We start from the raw sequence: 27,450 nt of genomic DNA on the forward strand, positions 1-27,450 counted from the left end.
GGCCTAGGAGTCAAACCTGGGTCCTCTGGAAGAATAGCCAGTGCTCTTAGCCACTGAGGAATCTCTCTAGCCCACTGTTTTGTTTTTGAGACTGGATCTCTCATTAGCCTGGAACTTGCCAAGTAGACTAGGCTGCTGGCTAGGGAGCCCTAAGGATCGACTGTCTCCATCTTTTAAATCTGGTCCTCCAGGTACAGAGCACTCTGGCTGTTTTATTTTGCTACATGGATGGTAGAGATCAAATTCGGGTCTTCATGCTTACATGGGAAGCACAGACCTATTTATTTGTTTGCTTATTTATTTTGAGACAGGAGCTTACTCTGTAGCCCAGGCTAGCCTCAAAGTTGAGATTGTTCTCTTGCCTCCACCTCCCACAAGCTGCATCCTGCCTCAGACTCCTCAGTGTTAGGATTATTAGTGGCTGGTGGGTGCAGGCCTGAAATACAGCTCCACACTGCCCCCTGAAGCAGCCTGAAGAGCCCCTCTGTGCACCCCTCTTCCTGAGACCCCTCTACTCAGGTGAAGCTGGGATTTTGGACTTCTACAGAGAAGAATTTCTGCAGAATCCAATAGGAAGCAGTTGCTATTGTATAATTTATGGGGATGGGTTTACAGCCGATAAGGTAAAACTCTAGGTGACGTGGGCTGTATGGCTAATTTCAGATTTTTTTTTAAACTGTAAATGAGGGCTTTGTCTTGTTTTTGAGATTCCCAGAAAATGCCTTGGAAGGCAGTATGGTCTTCTTTAAGGTCACACAGTCTCTGGCCCTGAGCAGGGTTCATGGCTAATCTAGCATTGCTATTTGGAAATATTTCCCTTTTTTTTTTTTTTTGAGACAGAGTTTCTCTGTGTAGTTTTGGAGCCTGTCCAAAACTTGCTCTGCAGAACAGGCTAGCCTCGAACTCACAGAGATCCAACTGCCTCTGCCTCCCAGTGCTAGGATTAAAGGCGTACGCCACCACCGCCCTGGAAATATTTCCATACTGAAAGAAGTACTCCATCTATCATGGGCAGACTGGGCAGCCATTGTGGACAATTGTGCTGTGTTCTTGGTTCTTGGTTTCTGAGAGCCTTCCAGACTCCTTCCTCCCTGCTCCGAGTTCCCCTAATTTCCCCCATCTTTTTATCCTGCCTCAGGGTTATAGACATGAGCCCCACAGCCAGCTAAATTGATGCTGGTCATCTACTGCAAGTACCCAGAAGGAATGTACGACAGCAGAGTCTGGATCCTACTCCATGCAGTGATCCAGAGCAATGGAGACTTGTAGATCTCTTTAGGTGAAGCAGTGAAACAATATCTTCTTTATTCTTTCTCTCTGAAACCAAGTCTCACTATGCAGCCCTGGCAGGCTCAGGACTCACTATGTACACCAGGCTAACCTCTAACTCATAGAAATCAGCCTGCCTCTGCCTTTTGCCGGGATTAAAGGCTTGTGCCACCACACCCAGTTTATGTAGCACGTAAGTCAAGCACTGTACCAACTGAGCTACATTCCCAGGTGAATATCCTTAACCATTATCCTGCCTCTGTGGGTGACTGTGGCTAGCACTGACTGCGTAGGCCAATCCCAGCACTTAAATTAAATATAGCTTCACTTTCTCTCTGCCTCCCAGGTAAGAATAAGCTGAATTTCTCAGAAAAGGAAAAAAAAAAAAAGCTACACCTATGTTAATGATTCTACAGAGGTAACCAATTAGAACTTAATGATTGTGGAGAGATAAAATGTTGCAGATTCAGAGACAAATTATTTTGAGCAATCCTTGATTCCTTTCATAGCTATTTATTATATTGTGTGTGACCTAAGATCACTTGAAATATTTGGGGATATATTAGCTTAGACCCACTGACTCCATAGCCAAGAGCAGCAACAGATAGATAGGATCTCAAAGCCATAGTAGAGATCCCCCTTTATTATGCCCAAAGCTATGGTAGAGATCCCCCTTTAGTATAACCTGCTTGTCTGATGTTCCCACTAATTTTAAGCACGTGAATTTATGACTTTGTTTTGTTCTATACCTGTGAATAACTGTGAAACTGCCACCAATGTTGGGACATTGTGGTCACCTGACTGTTCTCAGGCCACCGTCACTCATATTTGGTTCCAGCATAAACTCTCATTCCCTCTGGAAGAAGCCGTGTTCTGCAGGGATGGAGGAGCCCAGGAACCTGAAGAAGTCTGGGCACTGCTTTGGGATATAATTTTCCTGGATCTAACCAGATTTGAGTCTTTGCTACTTTACTGAAAAGCTGGAGATGGGATTTGGTGAAGAATGGTGATTTTTATTTAGGACTTTGGTGAAAACTGGGGAGAAAAGCGACCTCAGCTCCTTTCTACGTTGCCTGGCGCACTGTTGAGATTTCTAAAGATGAAAGGGGCACCAGCAGTGTGCAGGCTGTGAGGTGAATGGCCAGCAGCCGTAGGCCTTTCCCCTGGGAACCGTGCCAACTCTGGATTGCTCCAGAGCTTGCAACTCTTCTTGATTCCTGCATTGGCATTTCTGGATATCGTTTTTTAATTCTTTTTTTCTTTTCTTTTTTTTTCTTCTGAGACAGGATTTCTCTGTGTAGCTTTGGAGCCTGTCCTGGAACTCACTCCGTAGACCAGGCTGGCCTCAAACTCACAGAGATCCACCTGGCTCTGCCTCCTGAGTGCTGGGATTAAAGGCGTGCACCACCACCAGCCGGCAGAATTGAATTCTTTAGTATCCTTGTTATCTAGCTTAGACTCCAAGGATAAAAAGATTAGAAAGTGGGAAAGGGCACCTGGCCAGGTTAGCTGGCCTCTGAAGCTGCTTCCTGATGGCCTGGGAGAAAAGAACCTTAGTGTGCTGCTAGTCTGTCAACTTGTCACAAGCTAAAGTCATCTGAGAGGAGGGAGCCTCAATTCAGAAAAACCTCTGTAGTTAGAGTTTTCCTGCCTGGCCCACAGTCAGGACAAATCTCTCTCACCCGCCAGGCCCACAGTCGCTCAGACCCAACCAAGTAAACACACAGAAACTTACATTGTTTACAAACTGTATGGCCGTGGCAGGCTTCTTGTTATCTACTTCTATCTTAAATTAACCCATTTCTGTTAGTCTATACCTTGCCACGTGGCTTGTGGCTTACCGGTGTCTTTACATGTTGCTTGTCATGGCAACGGCTGGCAGTGTCTCTCCTCCTCAGCCTTCCACCTCCCAGAATTCTCCTCCTCCTTTTTCTGCCGACCCTATCCTTCCTGCTGGCTACTGGCCAATCAGCACTTTATTTATTTTAACCAATCAGAGCAACACCTTTGACAACAGAACATCCCATAGCAAGCCTCTATAAGGTCAGGCAATCATTCTTCATTAATGATTGATGAGGGAGGGGCCAGTCCACTGTGGGTGATGCCATCCCTGGGCTGGTTCCTAGGTTCTATAAGAAAGCAAGCTGAGCAAGCCAGTAAACAGCACCCTTCCATGGTCTCTGCATCAGCTCCTGCCTCCAGGTACCTGCCCTGACTTCCTTTGATGGAAGTGTAAGCCAAATAAACCCTTTCCTCCCCAAGCTACTTTGGTCATGATGTTTCATCATAGCAATAGTAACCCTAAGACACTAAGCTGTAAGTGTCTGCTGCTGCGTTCCCGTGGCTCTGTCCCATATAGGATGTGGCCTAGGACATTTTTTATTTTTTCAAATTCCAGAACTCTGTTCCTGAACTGAACTTTTCACTCTCTGTAGCTCTGAGCTGAAGGGGGATGTCTCAGGACATCCTTCCAGAAGGGGGCGCTGTAACACACGTGCTGAAATTACTCTGTGAGCAGTCATGGCATAAGGACCCGAGAGAAACTTGTGCTCCTGTTGGCTATCCGGAGGCAGAGGCAGATGGGTATCTGTTGAAGTTCAGGACAGCCTGATCTACAAAGACTCTGTCCCCAAAAAACAAAACAAAAAGTAAAGTGTACAGTCCCTAGAGATTTGTTGTGCTTGATAGGAAAGGGAAAAAATAGACCTCCTCTAGCAAGGGTATGCCAGATGCTCATTTTTAAATATTATTATTATTGTTGTTGTTGTTCCTTTTTTTTTTTTTTAGCTGAGGACCAAACCCAGGGCCATGTGTGCATCATGGGAATCAGTTCTCTTCTACCACTTGGGTTCAAGGGATTGGAACCACAGGTCATCGGGCTTGGTGGCAACTACCTTTACGCACTGAGCCATCTTGCAACAGGATGCATGGACATGCCAGGTTGAGAACCTTTATCTGAGTGTATAGTGGGGCTCTTGTGAGTGTTATGCCCAGATCACGGGGACCCCCAAAAGTCTACCACAGAGACCGAATCTGGCATGTAAAAGCAAAGAGCCTTTATTCTCTTCAAGCTCCAAGCTTGGTCTCTCTGTCTGACGCAGCAGTGAGAACAGAGAGCCCTGAGCTCAGGTGGGGCAGAGTTTTTAATCATAGCAGAGGTTGGGGTGAGGGAATTTCCTAGGTCCAGGACCCTGATTGGCTGACAGTTGTCTAGAGGTATCTGTATAACAAAAATAGGTGTGTGCTAGACTCAGGGACATCTGGCCACCTTATCTAATGATTGGAATGTTTGGGATGTTAGGTACTACCTCATCCCTAGGTAGATCCCTGGTGGTATCAGCTTAAGGTTTTTCCTGGATCTGGAGTTACCTGCTAGTAAGCCTGTTACAGAAGCTGTGTCTAGGCCCCTAAGCCTGTCATGGCTGCTGTGTGGTCAAGCTGTTTTGAGGCCCTCCACGTTAGGTAACTTGCCCAGGCTGAGCATTGCCCGGCTGCTTTCTCGGCCCTGTCTGGAAGAACCTGGTTGGGACACTTCATTTTTTTGGCCCCTTAGGGTCCCGGGCTTGCAATGAGCCTTGGGCTTTAACAGACATTCTGGGGGATTTCAGTTGTTGGTTTTGGTGTTTGTTTGTTTTTTGCGAGGCAGGAAGTGGTAAAGGCCTGGCTTGAGGAATCTTGCAAGCAGAAACAATGAGTGACTTAGAGATAAGGAATAAGACTGTTGTCTGAAAACACAAGAATTCCTGAGCAAGCTCTCAGGGCCTTTGTCCAGTCACAGCAGGGGCAGCCCAAGGATAACAGGCTGGAATTTTCTCCTAAAGTCAAGTGAAATGGAGGACCAGAGAGGCTGAATGATGGATGGTGAAGTGCGGAGCCAGAGTGGATGGGTGGGGAAGTGGGGAACCAGAGCAGCTGGAAGGTTAGAAAGGGCAGGCTGTAGAGTGACAAGAACATGGGCTACTTACAACATTCAAGCTGAGGCTGGGGTGTGGTTCAGTGGCAGATTGCTTACCTAGCAAACTCAAAACCCTGGGCTCCATTACCAACTCTGTGAATGTAAAACAAACAAACAAAAAGATGGGAAAAACAAGGCTCAGAAAGGTTAAATAACAATTCTTCAAGTGTATATATGGTCTATGGTGTATATGTAAGGATTCTGTATATTTGCAGCTGGGGTCGCATCTGGTGCCTTATTACATCATCAGCGAGCAACTGCATCCCAGTCTAAAAGCTGGATGTGCCCCCTATGCTCTCTGCATCTCTTTCTGTGTCTCTCTCTCTTTCTCTGTTCTAAGTCTGTCTCTTTCTTTCTCTGTCTCTCTCTGTGTCCTATCCCCTCTTCTCTCTAATAAAGCCCATTCTAACTCTGGTAACCATGGCTCATGACTCTTCCGCCGCAGACCAAATCAGCGCCATATACCCTTTCAGTATATGTATAGTCTACATATGGTATATGGTATATGTATGTGTATGTGCTGTGTGATATATATATGTATGTATGTATATGTGGTATATGTGTATATGTGCTGTGTGTGGTATATATGTTATATGTGTGTGGTGTCTGTCATGCATGTGTATCATGAACCAATGGGAAATTTTATTTATTTGTTTGTTTTTTTATTTACTTTTGTTTTTCCGAAACAGGGTTTCTCTGTGTAGCCCTGGCTGTCCTGAAACTTGCTCTGTAGACCAGGCTGGCCTCGAATTCACAGATGTCCACCTGCCTCTGCCTCCTGAGTGCTGGGATTAAAGGTGTGTGCCACCACCGCCCAGCTTATTTTATTTTTTTAAGATTTATTTTATTTTATCTTTTATGCATATGGGTGTTTTGCCTGCATGTCTGTGTACCATGTGCATCTAGTGTCCAGGAGGGCCAGAAGAGGGCATCAGATCCTCTGGACCTGGAATTGCAGCTGGTTGTTATCTGCCATAGGTCCTGGGAACTGAAGTCCTCTGTAAGAACAAGTGCTCAGCCGGGTGGTGGTGGCGCACGCCTTTAATCCCAGCACTCGGGAGGCAGAGCCAGGCGGATCTCTGTGAGTTCGAGGCCAGCCTGGGCTGCAGAGTGAGTTTCAGGAAAGGCACAAAGCTACACAGAGAAACGCTGTCTCAAAAAACCAAAACCAAAACCAAAAAAACCCCTCTAACTAGAACAAGTGCTCTTAAATGTTGAGCTGTTTCTCCAGCCTTCAGTGGGAAGTTTTAAATAGAAAAGAAATATGGGACCGTTTCCTTTTTTTATTTTATTTTTATTTTTTTTAATTTATTATTTTTTTTTATTTTTTATTTTTTATTTTTTTTTTTGGTTTTTCAAGACAGGGTATCTCTGTAGCTTTGGAGCCTGTCCTGGACAGCTCTGTAGACCAGGCTGGCCTCGAACTCACAGAGATCTACCTGCCTCTGCTTCCTGAGTGCTGGGATTACAGGTGTGCACTATCACCATCCGGCCAAGGTTCCCATTTTTAGTGGGCAACTTTAGATAGTATTTAGAAGGAACATGGTAGATACATGAAGCCCAGCAGGAGCCGGGTAGCTGGGGTTCTTGGGTTGACTCAGCAGATACAGGCACTTGCCGCTAAGCCTGACTGCCTGGGTTTGATCCTTTGGACCCATGTGATAACAAAGGTTTTAGATTGTGGGCACAAGGAGCAACCAGGAAGGAGCATTCTCTCTGTGGCCTTTGTTTCAGGCGGTGTCCAGGTTCCTGCCTTGAGTTCCTGCCCTGACTTCCCTTCATGATGGACTGTGGCTGGGAAGTGTAAGCCAGGTAACCCTTTCCTCCCTTCGCTGGTTTTAGTCAGTGTGTTATCACAGCAGCAAAAGCAAACTACCGCAGTAATGAGATAATAAATGTGTTTATACGTATAATAATAAATAAGACGATATGGTATATTTGGTTGAGAGGACATAGTGCTGGCGTTCGGTTCCTAGCACACACGTCAGAAGGCTGCCTGTAAACTCCAGTTCTAGGAAATCCAACACTTCTAGCCTCCAAAGGCACTTATGTGTGCATCACACTCACACACACACACACACACACACACACACACACACACACAACCAAACCTGAGTCCTCTGGAAGAACAGTCAGTGTTCTTTTGTTTGTTTGTTTGTTTTTGGTTTTCTCTGTATAGCTTTGTGCCTTTCCTGGAATTCACTCTGTAGACCAGGCTGGCTTCGAACTCACAAAGACCCTCCTGCCTCTGCCTCCCAGCACAATTACAGGTGTGTGCCACCAATGACTGGCTTTTTTTTTTTTTTTTTTTAAAGATTTATTTATTTATTATGTATACAGAAGGGGGCACCAGATCTCATTACAGATAGTTATGAGCCACCATGTGGGTGTTGGGAATTGAATTCAGGACTTCAGGAAGAGCAGTCAGTGCTCTTAACCTCTGAGCCATCTCTCCTGGCCCCAGTCAGTGTTCTTAACCACTGAAGTATCACTCCTGTTGGAATTCCTGGCCACTCCCCCCCACCCCACATGACCGCACTCCAGGGCTTTACGTCCTACATAATTCATGTGCTCCATGGTCACATAATTTCCTCACAGCATGATCACGCAATCTATGCCGCGTGTGTATCATAGCTCCATAAGCCCATATGCGCATGTGCAGGGGAATGTATAAAAAGCGGGTCACAGACTCCTCCCCCTTTTTCTTCCCCACCCCCACAAATCTTCCACAGGCCTGATCACATTCTCTTCTGTCCCTCCCTTCTCCTAATAAAACTTTTTTTTTTTTTTTTTTTTCAGGAGCTGAGGATCAAACCCAGGGCTAGGCAAGCGCTGTACCACTGAGCTAAATCCCCAACCCAATAAAACTCTTACAGTGGGTTTTGTCGTACCCGGATGGCTTTTCTCACATGGTAACAGCACCTCTTAATGAATACCATTGCGCCGCTGCTTAAAACCAACGATTCCAGCTCCACTTCCTGTCCTTTTTATACAACTCAGAACCACCTGCCTTGGTGCTGCCCGCAGTGGGCTGGGCTCTCCTGCATCAGTTAATAATCAAGACAGTTCCCCACAGATATGCCCACAGGCCCTCTGATCAAGGCAGTTCTTCAATTGAGGCTTTCCTCTTGGATGACTCTGAGACCACGTTAACAAGGACAGCAGGCATGTACCATCATACCAGGTTTTTAATACTTATTAACTTGCGCCTTTCCTGGATCTCGCTCTGTAGCCCAGGCTGGTCTCGAACTCACAAATATCCCCCGGCTCAGCACTGGGATTAAAGGTGTGCGCAGCTACCTCCCGGCTAAGTCACCTGTTTTAGACTGAAGGAGTTAATATGCCATTCTAAAATACACTGCTCTGGCCCACTGACTGTGAATTAAAAGACCTTAAAAAAATATCAAGTACGGCCGGGTGGCAGCGGCGGCAGCGGTGGCAGCGGCGGCAGCGGTGGTGGCGGCGGCGCACGCCTTTAATCCGAGCACTTGGAGGCAGAGGCAGGTGGATCTCTGTGAGTTCGAGGCCAGCCTGGGCTACAGCGTGAGCTCCAGGACAGGCGCAAAGCTACACAGAGAAACCCTGTCTGGAAAAACTTAAAATAAATAAATAAAAAAGCAAGTACAAGATCACTCTGACAGTTTCTCAAAACTCTCCTGTGAAATTTCTCTGTGAAGACAGAGAATTCTTTCTGTGTGCTCCTTTGTTTCTTCTTTATTTATTTATAATTTGAGACAAGGTCTTACTGTGCATTCCTGCCTGTCATAGAGCTTGTTATGTGGACCAGGTTGACCTTGAACTCCTAGGGCCGCACCAGCTTTTGCCTCCTGAGTGCTGGGACTAAAGGCCTGTGCCAGCACATCTAGTCATAGTGAAATGAGTGATAAACGGGGCTGGTTGCCGCATGGTTGCGGTGTGGAAAGGTCACGGTCACGACAGAACCCAGGGTTAGTTTCAGAGTTTTAAGAGAGGGTGGGGTCTGCGTCTGGCTTTTGGAGCCACACCGTGCATGTGCTGATTGTGTGACCACTCCTCACAGTCGCCGGTGCACACTGATGATGTAAGACGCAAGACCCTTTGCTTCACTCCTGAACTGCACGTGTGCAGTCGTGTAGCTGGAGAGAGGTCGGAATTCTAACACGTAGAACTATTATTACCAAAGGTGAGAAGTTAAATCCTGATGCAGTGATATACCCACACCGTCTCATTTGCTGTGGAAGCTGAGGCAGGAGGATCAGGAGTTCAAGTTCCAGGCCAGCTTTTGGCTACTTAGTGAATTAAAGACCAGCCCCGACTACAGGGGACGTGTCTCAAAACAGACAATACATGGAAATGAAAATAAATCTTCAAACAGAAGTCAGCCGGGCAGTGGTGGCGCACGCCTTTAATCCCAGCACTCAGGAGGCAGAGCCAGGTGGATCTCTGTGAGTTCGAGGCCAGCCTGGACTACAGAACAAGATCCAGGACAGGCACTAAAACTACACAGAGAAACACTGTCTGGAAAAACAAAAACAAAAACAAATCCTAGCACTTGGGAGGCAGAGGCAGGCAGTTCTCTGTGAGTTCAAGGCCAGCCTGGTCTACAGAGAGTTCCGGGACAGCCAGGACTGTTACACAGAGAAATCCTGTCTCAAAATAACAAATCAAAGCAAACAAAAACAAAAACAAAAACATAATGGAAGTTGAAATCAAGAGCATTCTGTGCAGATCTTTCTAGACTCTTATCTTTTAGGACTCCTACATAATTCAGTAACTTTTTTTGCAATTTACTATGCTTTGTCAATCAAGTAATCGACGCCTGGCAGTGGTGGCACACACCTTTAATCCCAGCACTCGGAGGCAGAGGCAGGTGGATCTCTGTGAGTTTGAGGCCAGCCAGGTCTACAAAGTGAGTTCCAGGCAAGGCGCAAAGTTACACAGAAAAACCCTGTCTCAACGCCCCCCCCCCAAAAAAAAAGTAATCGATCCCAACTGTCTGGATTTTCAGAGCCTTTAGATTCTGATGAGCCTTGAACTTGCTACGTAGCCAAGGATGACTTAGAACTTGATCCTTCTGCTTCCACTTTCTGAATCCTGACGTACAGGCGTGGGGCACCATGCTCGGCCTACATCTGTATGGCTAGGTAGGGTAGCTTATCAGGTAAAGTTGCTTTCTGCCAAGCTTCATGACCTGTGTTCAATCCCCAGGACCAACATGGTGGAAGCAGAGAAGAAGCACCTGAAAGGCAAGACCGCTGACTTCTGTGCCTCTATTGTGGGCGTGCATGCAGAGGAAACAGATAAACGGAATAATAAATACATAAATTTGTATGGTCCCCTCCCCCCCGTTAATCTTTTTTATGACATTTTATCTTCATCCCAGCAGGGATCTGAAGAGGATGGAGGCGGAATTTTTCAGGTTCCTACACTATCTTAGCTTCAGTGTTTGTCTGTGTATGTTTTTAATGCACTCAAAAAGATAAGGGATGAAAAGTAATCTCCCTCTGTCTTTATTACTCCTCTTTTGACATGATGAAACACCATGACCAAGGCAACTCATTCGAGAGGACATTTATTGGGGCTCACAGCTTCGGAGTCACCATGGTGGGAAGCATGGTAGGAGACAGGCAGGCATGGAACAGTAGCTAAGAGCTTACATCCTAATCGGCAAGTTCGAGGCGCAGGGGGTGGGGAGGGACTGGGAGCCGAAGGGATGCGGGGAGATGGGGGGTGGAGAGCTAACCGGAAATGGCCTAGCTTTTGAAATTTCCCAAACACTTCTACCAACTGGGGACCAATTATATGAGCCTTGGGGGCCTCTCATTCAGACCACTGCCTTTCACTCCGGTCTCCCCACCTTCTTCTTATCCAAGTGTAACATTCCAGAGAGAGACAGCTGGCACTTTCACTTGGTCCTGGCACAGCGCTGAAACTGTGAATGAATAAAGCAAGCCCCCTTCTTCAAGAGCTGCCACAAGGTGACATTCACATACTTGCAACCATTAATTCAGTAAAGATGAGACGTTCGTGGAACACAGTAATGTCTAAGTACTAAGTAGGAAGCTCTTTCCTACTCTGTAAATTGGAGCTGTTATATCCATGATTTCCCAAGCACCCTCGTTGAGCAGGTGTTGTTTCAGATAAGGAACCTGTGCAGAGGGATGAGGTGCTTTGCTCTGGGTTATCTGGACATCACAGACCTCATATCCTCAGGCTCCATCAACTGAGAATTGCACTTACTAAAAAAAGATATTAGGCTGCTGAGCTGATGGCTCAGCAGCTGGAGGTGCCTGCCATCAAAGCTGAGGACCTGAGACAGATTCCCAGGAAGGAAAGGACCGCCTCCTGCAGTTGTCCTCTGAGGTCACCTACAGTGTGTGAACACTTTTTTTTTTTTTGGTTTTTTGAGACAGGGTTTCTCTGTGTAGTTTTGCACCTTTCCTAGATCTCGCTCTGTAGACCAGGCTGGCCTCAAACTCAAAAGATCCACCTGGCTCTGCCTCCCGAGTGCTGGGATTAAAGGTGTGTGCCACCAATGCCCGGCAAAACATGTATTTTTATGTGTGTGTGTTCAAGAAGGCCAGAGGGAGGCATCAGATCTCCTGGAGTTGGGTTTATCTATGTAGGTGCTTCAAAAGGAACATGTATCCTCTGGAAGAACATCACATGCTCTTAACCACTGTGCCATCTTTCCAGCCCTAGACAGGATATCTTTTTTTCTATCTTTCTTTCTTTTATTTTTTTAGAGACAAGGTCTCTCTATTTAGCCTTGGCTATCCTGGAATCCACTATATAGACCAGGCTGGCCTTGAATTCATATAAATTTATCTGCCACTGCCTTCTGAGTGCTGGGATTAAACGTGTGCACCATCACCACCTAGCTCAATGTTTCTTAATTAGAACAGATTAGAGATTTTACTGGTTTTCACTGATGGTATAACAAAACTGTCACAGCCTTTAAAAGGTGGCTCTAACAGTTCCTTGAATTCAGATTGTAAGTTATGATTCTTTTTTGTTTGTTTGTTTTTTTGTTTTTTTTGGAGCTGAGGATCGAACCCAGGGCCTTGCGCTTGCTAGGCAAGCCTCTACCACTGAGCTAAATCCCCAACCCTTTTTTGTTTGTTTGTTTGTTTGTTTTTTCGAGACAGGGTTTCTCTGTGTAGTTTTGGTGCCTGTCCTAGATCTCACTCTGTAGACCTGGCTGGCCTTGAACTCACAGAGATCCACCTGCCTCTGCCTCCCGAGTGCTGGGATTAAAGGCATGCGCTACCACTGCCTGGCATAAATTATGATTCTTAACCCAGAAAAATAGTTACCACACTGCTGAATTAGACCAAAACAAATTTTTAATTTTAAGATTATTTTATTTCCTGTGTGTGTGAGCATTTTATATGCATGTCTGTACATGTACTGCATTGAGGCCTACAGATGGCTGTGAGCCACCATGTGTGCTGGAACTGAACCTGGGCCCTCTGCCAGAATAGTAAGTGCTCTTATTAGGTGAGTGTGGTGATATATGTTTGTAATTCTACTACTGAGCACATCGAGGCAGATGGGTGATGAGTTCAAGGCCAGGCTGGGCTACACCGTGAGACCCTATCTCAAGGAGAAAAAAATAAAGTAACAAACAAAACTTCAGTGCAGTAGTGTGTGCTTGAAATCTCAGCATTTAGAATAACAAGCAAGTACCACTATGCCTGGCTGATTGTAGCCTCTTTCTATCTTGAATTATTTTCATATTCTTCCTTTCTCTGGGCCCTAACTTTAACAGTAGACACTGGAGAGGTTGCTTGTGGCTCTGCCTAGAGTTGAGAAGTCAGGCTCTTAGATGTTGTGTCGTGGAGAACATCTGTATTTGTAATCCCAGCACTTGGGAGACAAGGCTGGATGATGGCAGTGTGATCTGGGCCAGCCTTGTCTACATAGTGAGCTCCACCAAATGCAGAAGTCCGAAGGCAGGTTCTTAATTAGTCTGGATTTAACGGGCACTCAGGATCTTAGACGTGCTGTTTTTTGTTTTTCAGGCAATGAATGTTACTCATTCAGATAAGGATTTGAAGGTTAAACAAACTAACAAACAAAAAATGATGGTTGCACATTGTCTTAGGGTTTCTTTCTTTTTTTTTTAAAAAAAGATTTATTTATTATGTATATAGAAGAGAGCATCAGATCTCATTACAGATGGTTGTGAGGCACCATGTGGTTGCTGGGAATTGAACTTAGGACCTCCAGAAGAGCAGTGGGTGCTTTTAACCTCTGAGCCATCTCTACAGCCCTGTCTTAGGGTTTCTATTGCTCTGAGGAGACACCATGACCATGGCAACTCTTACAATGAATGTATTTAGTTGGGGTGGCTTACTTACAATTCAGAGGTTCAGTCCTTTAAACCATGGCAGGAAGCAAGACAGCATTCAGGCAGACATGGTGCTGGAGAAGGAGCAGAGGGTTCTTGCATCTTGACCGGAGGGCGACAGGAAGTGATCTGAGATACTGGGCAGTATCTTGAGCATATATGAGACCTCAAAGTCTGCCCCCACAGTGACACACTTCCTCCAACAAGACCACACTTGTACTCCAACAAAGCCATACATCCTAATAGTGCCACTCCTTTTGGTGGCCATTTTCTTTCAAATTACCACACGTACATCATAGCTTGGGTGCAATTTAGGTCATTAAATGCCAGTGATTCAGGACTCAGAGATACAAGTCCAAGATAAGACATTGCATTTTGGAAAGTTTTGTTCAGAATGCAGTGTAACTGTGGAATACAATCACAGACAGCATTTCCAGGAAGATCCTGGGTGGTCCCAGATTCAAAGAACTCACTAACATGTTCATCACTGAGATTTTCTGTCTTTAAATTTATTCATTTTATTTTATGAGTATTTTTCCAGCTTGTATGAATGTGTAGCACGTGGGTGCCTGTACAGAAGAAGGTGGTGAGGTGGAGTTACAGGCAGTTGTGAGCTGCTCTCTGTGTGTGTGTGTGTGTGTGTGTGTGTCTGTCTGTCTGTCTGTCTGCTAGGAACCAGGTTCTCTGAAAGGGCAAAATGTGCTTCTTAAAGCTGAGCCATCTTCCCATCCTGGACCACTGGGGCGTTCCATGCACACAGGTGGGTGAGATTGAGGTGTTCCATGCACACAGGTGGGTGAGACTGAGTGTTCCATGCACACAGGTGGGTGAGATCCAGCCCAAGATGGTATTTAGGAAGTGTGCATAGCTTTGGCAGATCTCAGAGCTTTCTCCTCATAGTTCATGAAAAAAGAGATTTTTTTTTAAAGAAATTACAGAGAAGTTAAAAATATTTTTATAGCAAACAGTCACACGCCCTCCATGGAGATCCCGCTGTTAATGTTTGTCTGTTCCCAACCTCCCTCATCGCTCACTGCCGGGTGGAGAGAGACAGACCCACGAGCTAGGTGGCTGTTCCCACGTTCCTGTAGGAGGCTGGCAGTGGCGCGGGGCGGGGGCAGCGGGCGCGCAGGGCGGGGCGGGCGCGCAGGGCGCTGCGTGCGCTGGACGCGGGGCTGCGCTCCTCGCTCCTCGGGTGCGCTCCTGGGCGCTCGCCGCCGCCGCGCCTTGAGTCAGCAAACTCCGCGGTCCTCCCGGCCCGCCGCCGCCGCCGCCGCCCAGACCGCGCGTGAGTAAGCCGAGCCTCGGGGAGGGAGCCGGGTGGCGGGCACCTGCTCAGCCCGGCCGGGGACGCGGAAGATGCTGCCGCGGGCGGGTTTTTTATTTTTCCTGCCCCTGAATGCAAGGCCGGGCATCTTTGAGTTTAGAGGCTGGAAGGGGTAAAGAAGGTTTTTTTCTCCCCCCCTTCTTCATGGGATTGTGGGATTGATGGAAAAGGCCGCGGAGGAGCCCACGTTGTTGATGATCGGGTTTGATGACACAGGGAAGCAACAGCCTGTTTATCCGTTCTGGACACATCACACTTTGCTAAAATTACAAGGATTGTACAGGGGATGGTCACGGGATGTCTCTTTCCGCAAGGCACAGGCGCGTGGAGAGCGATGGATTAGAAATTGAGAGCAGAGTGGGGGGCTTGGCGTGATCTCCATCAACCCTTTCAGTTTGCGACAGGTGAAACCAAGGTCCGAGATGGGGGAGCAGAAAGCACCCGGTCGAGGGGTGTATGAAAACCCCTCCTCTCCTGGGAGTGGGCTTGTGGGAGTGGCCGGAGGGGGTTGGGGGCATTAGGAGACTCCCCCGACCATTGGCCCATCTTTGAGGGGCTTTTCAGGAGGTGGAGGTTAAGTGTCCTGGCAACAGTATCTCAAGTGAGGTTGAGGAGTCTGCATGGCTTCGCGTGATTCCTGTCTCTAAAGCAAGGATACAGCCAGGACCGTCATTCCGATTTCACCCAACCTCTAGGTGTCTTCCTCCCTTCTGGTCCTAGGGATGGAGCCCATGGTCTGGAGCATATTAGCAAGCACCTTACTGCTGAGGTGCACCACAGCCCCCCGTTTTTTTATTTTTAAAGGGGTAGTAGAGTTGAGATTGACTGACAGACTGTTTTGAATAATGATATAAATGTAGATATATTTAGAAGTGACTGTGTGAAGCTGTAAAAGACCTTGTTAGCAGCTGCTTCTAGTTAACTGACCATCCATCCGGGTTTCTTCTGTCAGCGCATTCTGTTTTGTTTTGTTTTTTTTTTTTTTAACTGAAAGGGCTATCACACTTATTTTTTTTTATTTTATTTACTAATACTTTATACATAAGTGGCTTTGCATGTATAACTGCATACCAGAAGGGGTATCAGGTCCTATTAAGATGGTTGTGAGCCACCATGTGGGTGCTGGGAATTGAACTCAGGACCTCTAGAAGAGCAGCCAGTGCTCTTAACCGCTGAGCCATCTCTCCAGCCCCCCAAAGTCTACACACATTTCCCTGCCCCTCCCAGACAGGGTTTCTCTGTGTAGCTTTGGCACCTTTCCTGAAACTCACTGTGTAGCCCAGGCTGGCCTCGAACTCACAGAAATCCTCCTGGCTCTGCCTTTGCTGGGATTAAAGGCAAGCGCCGCCGCCGCCACCACCACCCAGCTTGTCAGCGCATTCTTAATTACAGAAACGAGCCTGGCTGGCACTGCCCCCAAGGAGGTGTGCCCATGGTGGCAATGGGGTGGGGTTGCTATCTCTTGGCCATCATACTTCATGCTCCTCTGCTCTGGACTGTGTTACCCAACTCCTTTGATTTCAGAAGTTATGGGAAGACCTTCAGAGATTGGTGTCTTGAAAGTACAAATAAGCCATTCCCTTCTGCATGTTAGCGTTGCCCTTATGACCCACCACAGCGCTTCCCCTCTACCTTGCCCTCTCTTGATCTCTCTTTCCAGCCCTGGCATGAGTTAAGCCATTGGGGGAACTGGTTTCTCTTTCCTCTTTCAGTTCAGGGCTGTGTTGAAAGGAGGGGAACTGCCAGAAAACAGGGTACAGCCTACAGTGGGTTTCATTTTGGAGAATAACAGAGAAGGGTTGGGCTAAGATGATGGTTAGCACTTGGAAGTCCCCCCAGATTTTAGGGCTATTTTAGGGCTGTTATCACCAAAGGTCTTTTTCCTAGTTATGTAATAGGTGCAGGTTAACATATAGACTCTCCAGATGTGGTCCCAACTAGAAGCTATATGGGACTTCGCACTAACCACAGCTTCTTTCTGGTTTCAGATCCTTCTGAGTTGAAATTTTGGAACTCTTGTTGGCTAGCTATTGTTGGCAGAGTCAGACCTGGTGGTGCACATCTGTAATCCCAGCACTTGGGAGGCGGAAGCAAGATGATCAGGAGCCTGAAGCCATCCTTAACCTTAGGAGTCCTTGTCTCCAAAGTAACAAAACTGCTGTCCTGGAACTCCGAATGTAGGTCAGGCCGACCTCGAACTCAGAGATCTGCCTGCCTCCGCCTCCCGAGTGCTGAGATTGAAGGTGTCACCATGATTGGCCCTATTTTTTTAATTCTTTTTATTTTTTAGACAGTGTTTCATGTGGCCCAGACTGGTCTCTGACTTGCAGTGTGCCAGAGGATGACCATGAGCTCCCGATTCTCCGAAGTGCTTTGATTACAAGCAGGAGCTACTCTTATATGTACTTGAGGAAGGCCTTGAACTCCCAAGTGCTGGGGCTGCAGGCGTGAGCCACCATACCTGGCACTAATTAATTAATTAATTAGTTAGTTTGGAGAAAGAATCTGCTGTGGCTCAGGGCTAGCTTTAAACACAATATGTAGTGAGGCTTTGGAGGCTTGATGTTCCTGCGTCTACTTTCTAAGTGCTGGATCACAGGTGTGTGCCCAGTATCCTAAATCTTTTTTTTTTTTTTATTTTGTAATTTTGTAATTACAAACTTATTTATTTGTTTATTTTTTTGTGTGTGAGTGTATATTCATATGTGCGTTTACATGCCCTTGCACATAAATGGAAATCAGAAGACAAGTCACTTCTCTCTTTCCATCATGAGATCCTGGGGAATGAACTCAGCATTGCAGGTTTGGCAGCAGAGACCTTTACCATGAGCCATTTCACTGCCTCCCTAAGTCCTTTTTTTTTTTTGGTGGGGGGGTGTCTTTTTTCGAGACAGGGTTTCTCTGCGTAGCTTTGCACCTTTCCTGGATCTCGCTCTGTAGACCAGGCTGGCCTCGAACTCACAGAGATCCACCTGGCTCTGCCTCTCCAGTGCTGGGATTAAAGGCGTGCGCCACCACCGCCCGGCCCCTTTTTTTTAAAAATGTGATATAGCTGAGACTGGCTTTGAACTCCTGATCCTCCTATTTTTCAGCTCCCAAGTGCTGGGATTATAGTTGTGTGCCTCCTTGTCCAATTCCTGAATCCTTTAGGAAGATATGAAAGGTAATTTTTTTTTGCTTTGTTTTGTTAATAATTACATGAGGTTTTATTTTGGCAACGTTGTTGAATACTGAGTTAACGATTCATCAGTAACCCAAACACACGCATGTACAAAGAATTCAGTTTCTTAGACAGTTCTGTTCCACTACAGTTCTTCAAGGGGCAGGCTCTTCTTAGGTGCTGCTTTTGGAGTCTAGTGGAATATTTGTACTAGATTTGATGGCTGTCAACATTAGTATTGAATCAGTTTGGCGTTGTTGCTTGTCCCCCAAGGGATCAAGAGTTTGTCCCCAGTGTGAACCCATGACAGGTTGTAAAACTTATAAGAGGTGGGGCCCAGTGGGAGTCCTTGGGTGACTGAGGGCTTTGCCCTTAAAGGGATCAAAGACAGTTCTCCCAGGACCCTGAATTAAATCTCCTGTGAGAAAGTTGTGGTAGAAGCCGGAGGCTGACCTCTGTGCCGCTCTTTGGCCATGTGATGTCTTTCTTGTGCGCATGCTCCCTGCACTTTGAGGCCTTCAGAGCACAGCTGCTGCTGCTCACACCATGCACCTGCAGAGCCGTGTGCTAATGTCTCTTCAAATCGTGAAGGTACCCAGTCCTAGGTGTTAAGTTACAAAAGGGACCTGTTTACAATGGAAAGAAAGACAGTCTGGAGCCCTTTTTTATTAGGGGACGGAAAGACGGAAAAGGGGGTGAGAGGAGTGAAGGGACACCAAAGGACAGAGGCAGACCCCTAGTCCGCACTAGCATGTGTAAGGATGCCCCAGGCTGCCGAGCAGTAGCCTTTTGGAGCCTGACATTCAAGCACATGGTCCCTGTCTCCCATGGGCTCTAAGGCTCCTGGGTCCCCTGCGCCTCTCCTTGGGATTTCTCTATGTTCATGCTCCTCACATGGCTGGCCTGGCACTGGATGTCAGGATTATGTCCTTAATTATGTCATCAGCCTGCGACTGCGTCCCAGCCTAAAAGGCAGGCGTGTTCTCTCTGGGTCCTCTCTTTCTGTACTCTCCCCTTCCGTATTCTCCCCAATCCGCACCGTCTCTCTCCCTCCCTCTCCCAATAAAACTCTAAAAAGGTAACCATGGCCCGTGACTCTTCCGCCCCAGATACATCCAGCACTCTCCTCCGTCCCTTCGTCGTCGGCATGGCCGCCGGGAACGCTGCCGCTTAACTGACACTGACCACACTTGACTTTAAACTTAACGCCTGCCAAGCTCTCATGCGGTCATCTTTCTCATTTCGCATTTTGATTCCAGGCCCCTCAGCCATCTTCCGCTTCTCTGGCCACTTCTGCTTCATCTGGCCTGATCCTCAACTTCCCTGAGATCCGCCCAATGCATCTTCTTCTTGTCCACACTGTCTCCCTGGATCTGTGGTTTTCAAACATTAAAAAAAAAAAAAAAATATTGTGTGTGTGTTTCATGTTACCTGGGTGCGCATGTGTGTCACGGCATTGCAGGTGTGGAGGTCAAAGGACAGCTTGTTGAGGTTGGTTCTCTTTCACTATGTGGGTTCCAGAGATTGAATTCAGGTCTTTGGGCTTGGTGGCAAGTGATACTATCAGCTATGCTATCTTGCTGGCCTCCTTGGACATTTTATCCATAAGAATCATGTGGGAAGGAGGAGATTCTGGGCCTCAGGGCTCACAGTGAGACCTGGGCATCTGTTTCTCCTTCTCCAAGGCTGGCACAGACTGTACAAGTCAGGCTTGTTCCCATGGCTTCAGAAGTCATTGGTAAGCCAGAGACTTCCCTTCTGTGCTGGGGATGGAACTCAGGGCCTCTTAGAGCCTGCTGGGCAAAGGCTGTAGCACTGAGCTGCATCCCCAGTTCTAGTTCTGAGCTCTCTTGTTTCACAAACTCAGCCCCTTCATCACTGATGGAGAAGCCTAACCCTACTCTAGGGTTTGTCTGTCAGTTGACTCTACAAGATTAAAGGAGAAGCTACCTGTGTAGCTCCAGGCCCCTCCCTTCCTGCGTTCCCCTGTGCGCCAGAACCTTTATTCTGTTATTGTAGACACCACCCACTTGCTCTCTCAGTTTTAGCTTCATTTCTTTCTTTATTATGTGTGTTTGAATGAGAATGACCCCTCTAAGTTCATAGATTTGAATACTTGGGCTCTAGTTGGTGGAACTGTTTGGGAAGGATTAGGAGGTGTGGCTTTGTAGGAGGAGGTGGGCTTGGAGGTTTCTAAAGACTCCTATGATTCCCAGTGCTCTTTCTGTCTGTCTGGTGGTTGTGGATCAAGATGTGAGCTCTGCAGTATTCCTTTGCTCTGTCATCATGGACTGTCAACCTCTGAAGCCATAAGCCAGATTAAGTGCTCATTTTTAAAAATATTCATTTGTTTTTGTTTCTATGTGTATGGGTGTCTTGTCTGTATATCTGTCTACCACATCTGTGCCTGGTATCTTTGGAGGCCAGAAGAAGGGATTGGATGCCCTGAAACTGGAGTTACAGACAGTTATGAGCCACCATGTGGGTGCTGGTAATTGAACCCTGGTCTCCTGGATGAACAAGTGCTCTTAACCACTGAGCCATCTCTCCAGCCCCTAAACACTTCTTTTATAGATTGCCTCGGTCAATAGACATGTAGCTAAGACATGGTGTGTGTGCCATGCTATGTGTGCACTTCTTTGTGTATGCGTGTGTGCCACAGCAGGCAAGTGTTAGGGTCAGAGAACAACATGTGGGCGTTCTCTCCTTCCACATGTGCATTTCAGAGATTGAATCCGGATCATCAGGAATGGTGTTTATCAAGTTCCTTATCACGTTTACCAAGTTCCTTTATCCGCTGAGTCATCTTGCCATCCCCCAGTTCCTCTTCTGTGAGTACAAGCTTATATGGTTAGTGGACAGGGCAGAACATGACTGTGTATGTGGGGAACTCGTACTCCTTGAAGTCACAGACATACCAGGAGATCTGTATGGTGCTAGGATTCAGTAATGATCTCTTCCTGGCAGAGCAGGCAGTAGAATGCTGTTGGAGGAGGTGGGGGAGGTATGCTGATCCTGCTGTGTGTGAAGGCTGGGGGTCTACTTGGGTTGGAAGACTGGAATGTGGGTCTCAGAGAGAAAGCTAACGTATAGCCTTTTTATCTGTTTGCCTAGCCATGATCAGACCCTTCTCCAGCCCACAGCCACGTTCCATATGCTGGGAAATCAGTGTTAGGATTGGAATCAGGGTCCTGGCCATCGCTCACTTTATGTTTAGCTCATTTCTCTGATGGTTGAGCAATGGTGGAAAACTGAAAAACTGTGACCTCCCTGTTTTGAGAACTTGGCAGAGCTGAGTCTGTGGACATATCAGATAACCTGGCATTACTTCAGTGTTTCGTCAAAAATGGAGTTAGGAATAAACTCTGACATTTCACTTCCTTCTAGAAGGACTTTCTGTGTCTTACCTTTGACTTCTTGATCCAGGCCTTGGATGTCTAAGAGTTAGTGATCTGACCCTTGAAGATGATGGCCACAATGTAGGTCACATGTAATTCCTGATTGAAAACTCCGCCCAGCACCGGCTCTTGGCGTCTGTGTCGAAGGTGGTGATTGCCCGTGTGTTGCAATACTTGTACTTTTTGTTTCCGTTTCGTGATTATGAGGCAGTGTCTCCGTCAGTGGCCCAGGATGCCCTGGAATTCACGCTGCCCTTGAACTTGAGGAATCCTTCCTTTGCTTTCCAAGAGCCGGTGTTCCAAGTGTGAGCCACCACATCCAGCCCCACCTCTCTCTTTGTAAGGAGAGGGTCTCAGTGTGAGGCAGAACTTTCAGTGGCTCTTTCTCTAACCCTCATGAACCTGTGCCCTTCCTAATCTTAGCCCAACACAGGAATGGTGGATGCCCTATCTTGTGCTAGCTTGTTCTTGAGCTCAGTCTTTTTTTCTGACCTCTGCCTTGCCCTCACCCTGCCTGTGACACCAGCCTTCTTCCAATCACTGGTCTGTGAGTCAGCTGACCCCTTCTCCATTGTGTCCTCTGTCCAAGTTCTTCCTGTGGCTTAGTGGCCGTTGTTTCCTTTTGTAAAAGTTTTCATTATTTTAATTAATTCTTTGAGAATTCATTCTATGTATTTGGATCCTATTCACCTCCAACTCCTCCCCTTAACTCCTCCCAGGCGCACCCCCACCTCCCTGCCCCCAGTGGTCTTTATTTCTTAGGGTGGTTTTAGGCTCTCAGCAAAACTGAGCAGAAGATGTAGGGGAGGCAGCGCTTGAACTTGCCATGAAGTATTATAGCATGTCTGCGTGAACTGAAGCTACAGGTGTAAGGATTCTGTCCTTAATTACGTCATCAGCCTGGGATGGAGGCCCAGCCTAAAAAGCGGGCAGGCCCTCTGTGTGTCTCCCTTTTCTCTTTCCGCTCTCTTCCCTCTGTGCGGTCTCTCTGTTTCTCTGGTCTTTTCTTTCTTTCTCTTTCTCTCTCTCTCTCTCCCTCCCTCCTTCCCTCCCTCCCTCCCTCCCTCTCTCCCTCCCTCTCTCCCTCTCCCTCCCTCTCTTTCCCTCTCCCTCCCAATAAAGCTCTAGAAAGGTAACCATGGCTCGTGACTTTCCTCCGGTGGCCAGCCACAAGCAGCGCCACCATAACCAATGTGTTAACGTTGTGTTAGAGGGCATGAGTAACAAAACTGGACCCAGTATCGCGCACCTGGGGTCCTGGCACTTGAGCAGGAGTTCAAGGATACCCTTGCCTGTGTGGTGAGTTTGCAGCCAGCTATAACAGGCTTTTTTTTGGGGGGGGGATTGCCAGCTCCCAAATCCTGACACAGAGACTTACTAATTTTGAAAGCTCGGCCTGTTGTTTAGGCTTGTCCCACTAGCTCTTATAATTTAAATTAAGCCATTTATATTAGTCTCCATTTTGCTGTGTTGCTTTTACTTCTCGTCTGTCGTGCGCCTCCTGTTTCCTCTCCACGTCCTCTGGTGTCTGGATTCATCTCCTCTTCCTCTCTTTCTGCCCGAAGTCCAGCCTAACCTCTTCCTGCCTAGCTATTGACTGTTCAGCTCTTTATTAAACCAATCAGAAGGTACCTTGGCAAAGACACATCTTTACAGTGTACAAAAATATTATTCCACCACAGCCAGCTTGGGTCCAAACTCAAAAAAACCCAGAAAACCAGTTAGGAGCCAGTTTTTGGGGTATGTGTGTGCAGGTGTCTGCAGGTTATGGGGTGTCAGACCTGGGGCCCTGCCTGGTAACAGGATAAAACTCCAGTCTCCGGTGCCATAGTTTGGAACAACTCTGTGGAGTCTGTTTTCTCCTTCCACCCCTATGTGGTTCCGGTTTGAACTCAGGTCACCAGGCTTGCATGGCAAGTGCCTTTCCTCTCCAAGCCATCTTGCCAGCTGCCTCATGCCTTAAAAGTCTCATGCTGTAATCCCAGCACTAGGGAGGCAGAGGCAGGCGGATCTCTGTGAGTTCAAGGCCAGCCTGGTCTACAGAGCGAGTCCAGGACAGAGAAACCCTCTCTCGGAACCCCCCCCCCCAAAAAAAAAACCCAAAAACCAAAAACCAAAAACCAAAAAACAAACCAAAAAAAAAGTCTCATGCTGGTCCTGGTTTTCCTCCTTATCCTCTGCCAGTATCTGTTGGTTAAATCGGGCGGCGGCCAGCCGGTGGAGGAAAGTCACGAGCCATGGTTACCTTTCTAGAGCTTTTTTGAGAGGGAGAGGGAGAGGGAGGGAGGGAGGGAGGGAGAGAGAGAGAGAGAGAGAGAGAGAGAGAGAGAGAGAAAGAGACTGTGCAGAAGGAAGAGAACAGAAAAGAGAAAAGGGGAGGGCCCACCCCCGCCCACTTTTTAGGCTGGGCCACATCCTAGGCTGATGACGTAATCAAGGACAGAACCCTTATGTATTAAGGCCTAGTTAGGTGGCTCAGGCCTTTTCTTCTCTCCTTTTTTTTTTTGAAACAGGGTCTTTCTATTGTGTAGCCCTGGCTGTCCTTGAACTGGATGTGTACACCAGGCTGGCCTTGAACTCACAGAGATCCACTTGCCAACTGAGATACACCTTCAGCCACCCACTTTTTTCTTTTTAAAAGATGTCTTGTTAGCTTATGTGAACTATGCATCACGAAAGGGTTCATTATGCATTACATTTTGATCATATTCTCCCACAAATGTCTCTTGTCCCCTCCTGGTGATTTCCTTTCTCTTTCCAAACCTGTCCCTCTTCTACTTGATGGGTCACATTACAGGACCACGGGGAGGGGCTGTTTACAGGAATATGAACACTTTACCAGTGGACTAGAAAGTTGAGAAAAATGTCTCTTTCCCCCATGGACTTGGCTAGTGTTCTGTCACTGGGAAGAGACACCATGCCCAAGGAAACTCTCATGAAAGAAAGCATTTAATTGGGTGCTGGCTTACAGTTTCAGGGGGTTAATCCATTGTTATCATGGCAGGGAGCATGGTAGCACAGGGGCAGGCATGGTGCTGGAGAAATACTTTATCCTGATCTGTAGCTAACAGAGGGTTGGGGGCGAGAGACAGAGACAGACAGAGACAGAGAGACAGACAAGGATAAGAGAGACTAGGTTTGGGCTTTTGAAACCTCAGAGCCCACCCCCAGTGACACACCTCCTTGTTACCTACTCTTTTTTTGGGGGGGGGTTCTCTGTGTAGCTTTGCGCCTTTCCTGGATCTTGCTCTGTAGACCAGGTTGGCCTCGAATTCACAAAGATCTGCCTGCCTCTGCCTCTCAAGTGCAGGGATTAAAGGCCTGCGCCGCCGCCGAGCAAGACCACACTTCTTAATCCTTCTAATCAGTTCTTTGTCTAGGGCCAAAGCATGCAAATATATGAGGCTGTGGGGACCATTCTCATTAAAACCACCACGCCCATCAATCATTAATTGCCTCTAAATCCTCAGGGAGAGGTAGGGCCTCTGAGCCCTTCCCTTTTGAATTTTTAGGGCAAAATGTTAACATTATTATTTTTTTTTATAGGAATCAAGAACTAGGAGACAGTGAAAGCAGTGTGTTGTTTAGATTTTTAGCTGTGTCCAGAGCTGGGGAAGTGCTTTTTTCATCATGTGATTAAGGGTTAATGATGGAGAGAGGTGGGCTGGAATAAGAGGTTACTGTTCTTATGTACACCTTTTCATCACAGGTGGTTGGTGTTATGCCCAGGTCTCGGAGACTGTCCCTCCCCCCCCCCAAAAAAAAAAAACCACTACGGAGATGGAATTCCCTATGTAAAAGCAAAGGGTCTTATTTTTCAAGCTCTGAGCTTGGTCTCTCTGTGAGAGCAGAGAGCCCAGAGCCCAAGTAGGGTGGTTTTTTTGTTTTTGTTTTTTTAATCATAGCAGAGGTGAGGGGATTTCCAGGGTTCAGGACCCTGATCAGCTGACATTTGTCTAGGGGTATAGGGAATGTTTGGAATGTCATGTATTTCCCCTTAGATTCAGGCCCTCCCTGGGTGAGGACAGCTCTGGCTTTTCCTGGGTCCAGGTGTTGCCAGCCAGAAGCTATGTCTGGGCCTCTAAGCTTGTCATGGCAGCTGTGTGGTCAAGCTGTTTTGGACCCCCCACAGTTGAGCTTTTCAGAAACTTGATGATGCAGAAACAGAATTTTCTGGAACTCATTCAGTCAAGTTTAATGTACCCAATATTTATTGAGTACTGACTCTTTGCCAGGCACCATGCTAAGTGAATGCTGGGTTTTAAAGCATAAATGATTTGGACAAGGCCCCTGACCTCTGGGGACTTTTGAGATGACAGATAATAAACACAGAAATAAATGAATGGTTAAAACAATACTAACTGCAATAAAGATAAGGTTTTAAAAAAAATGGAGCATTGCCTCTCTGTGGAGGTGAGTGGGGTGAGAGAGATGGAGGGGGCGGGATATGAAGGGAATAGGAAGCACAAAAGGCTTTTGGTTGAGGAGTGAGTTGGCAGTGGAAATGGCCTGTTGTGTGTGCAGAAGAGTTCAGAGGTAGACATAGCTGGGCAACTGTGAGGGGTGTGGCTTACAGGGCCCACACAGGTAAGACCTGTCTTCTGGAATGGGGTTTTCCCCTCGTAGATTCACTTGAGAGGCCTGAAGTGCACGGGTGGGGCTGTTGCAGTGTGGGGGCTTGGGTATTTGTGATTTGGAGGCCTCTTACCTTTGACTGCTCCCTGGAGGGTAGTGCTTGGGGGTGCTTTGTGTTTGGTGAGAGAGGTCATGTACAACCGGAGAGAAGAATTGGCATTCAAGGCTTGTGAGTGTGCACCACACTTCTTTTGCCACGAGACACACAAGCCTTGCACAGCCTGCTTGAATAACCACGTACATGCTCTATGAGCAGAATTGATTTGTCTCCATACTGTATGTCTGGGAGCATGTGGTTTGTGTACATGTTTTGACCATGGTGGAACTTTACTGTTCATGGCTGGGTTCTCTCTAGGAAATTGTAAATTTAGGACAGAAATGGCCTTTCTCTGTGTGGTGGGCACCATAGGAACAGAATGATAAATAAAACTCATTTACTTAAAAAAAAAAAAAAATTAGTGAAGCAACCCCCAGAACCAACGAAACCCAACAAACCAGAAAAACGTATTTGTAATTCATGTTGTTAAGACTCAGTTTTCCTAAAAAATACGAAAACCTGTAAATCAGCCAAGAAGAGAAAAAAAAATGCTCTGCACTGGAGAAGCTGAGGCAGGAGAATCACTGTCCTGTCCTGTCTCAAAAATACCCCAAACAAAAGTGGTTAGAGGGTATAAACAATTCATGCAGAAGAAATGAGTAGTTCATAAGTACATGAAAGGACCTTGGCCTTGCACATATTTGGAAGGCCCCCCCCCAAAAAAAAAAACCCACCCCAGTTAAATCTCACTTAAATAGAGCTGGCAGGCTGGCTCAGCAGGTAAAGGTGCTTACTACCAAGACTGATGACCTGAACTCTGTCTCTGGGAGATGGAAGGAGAGAGCTGACTCTCATAAGCTGTTCTCTGACCTCCACACAAAGCTTGCACATGTGCCAGCACACGTACAAATACATGTAATTAAATCAAATCACTTATGCATGTGGGGGCTTATCATCTGAGGAGAGAATTGGGAAAACAACTCACTCAACTGTGAATTCTCTGCAGGGTGCATATCTGTCATAGGTAATAGTTCACCTGACCTTATGAACCGAGAAATTCTGCTTGTAGACATTTATTTCTCAGCTGTACTCACAAAGGTTTTCACCGAGCATTGTGATAGCACAAGAGTGTGTGAGTGGGTGGCTGGTGAAAATGAGCAACAGTACATCTTCATGGTGGAGTAGTATGCAGCTGTAAAAAAGGAGAGCATTCCATGGATCGCTGGGTGCAGGCCACACAGTTAAGTATAAAGAATGAGGCATAGGAAGATGTGTCAGTTGTTACCATTTGCAGGAAAAGAGGGATATGGAATAAATGTCTATATACTCGCATATGC

General features: G+C 46.9%; 1 protein-coding gene across 3 annotated transcripts in view; it reads left to right on the forward strand.

Annotated features, from left to right (window-relative positions):
- Positions 1 to 14,694: 14,694 nt before the first annotated feature.
- Positions 14,695 to 27,450, forward strand: part of Snx10 (sorting nexin 10) — a 68,725-nt gene continuing 55,969 nt past the window's right edge. Inside the window, exons 1-2 of one of the 3 annotated variants that reach the window (XM_036182164.1) lie at positions 14,695 to 14,844; positions 17,976 to 18,046. The gene's annotated coding sequence lies outside the window, so the exon portion shown is untranslated. The remainder of the gene's footprint in view (positions 14,845 to 17,975; positions 18,047 to 27,450) is intronic. The other 2 variants (XM_036182158.1, XM_036182162.1) reach the window with 2 other exon arrangements.

This window comes from Onychomys torridus, chromosome 3 (assembly GCF_903995425.1).
Source record: "Onychomys torridus chromosome 3, mOncTor1.1, whole genome shotgun sequence".
Classification (NCBI taxonomy): Eukaryota; Metazoa; Chordata; class Mammalia; order Rodentia; family Cricetidae; genus Onychomys; species Onychomys torridus.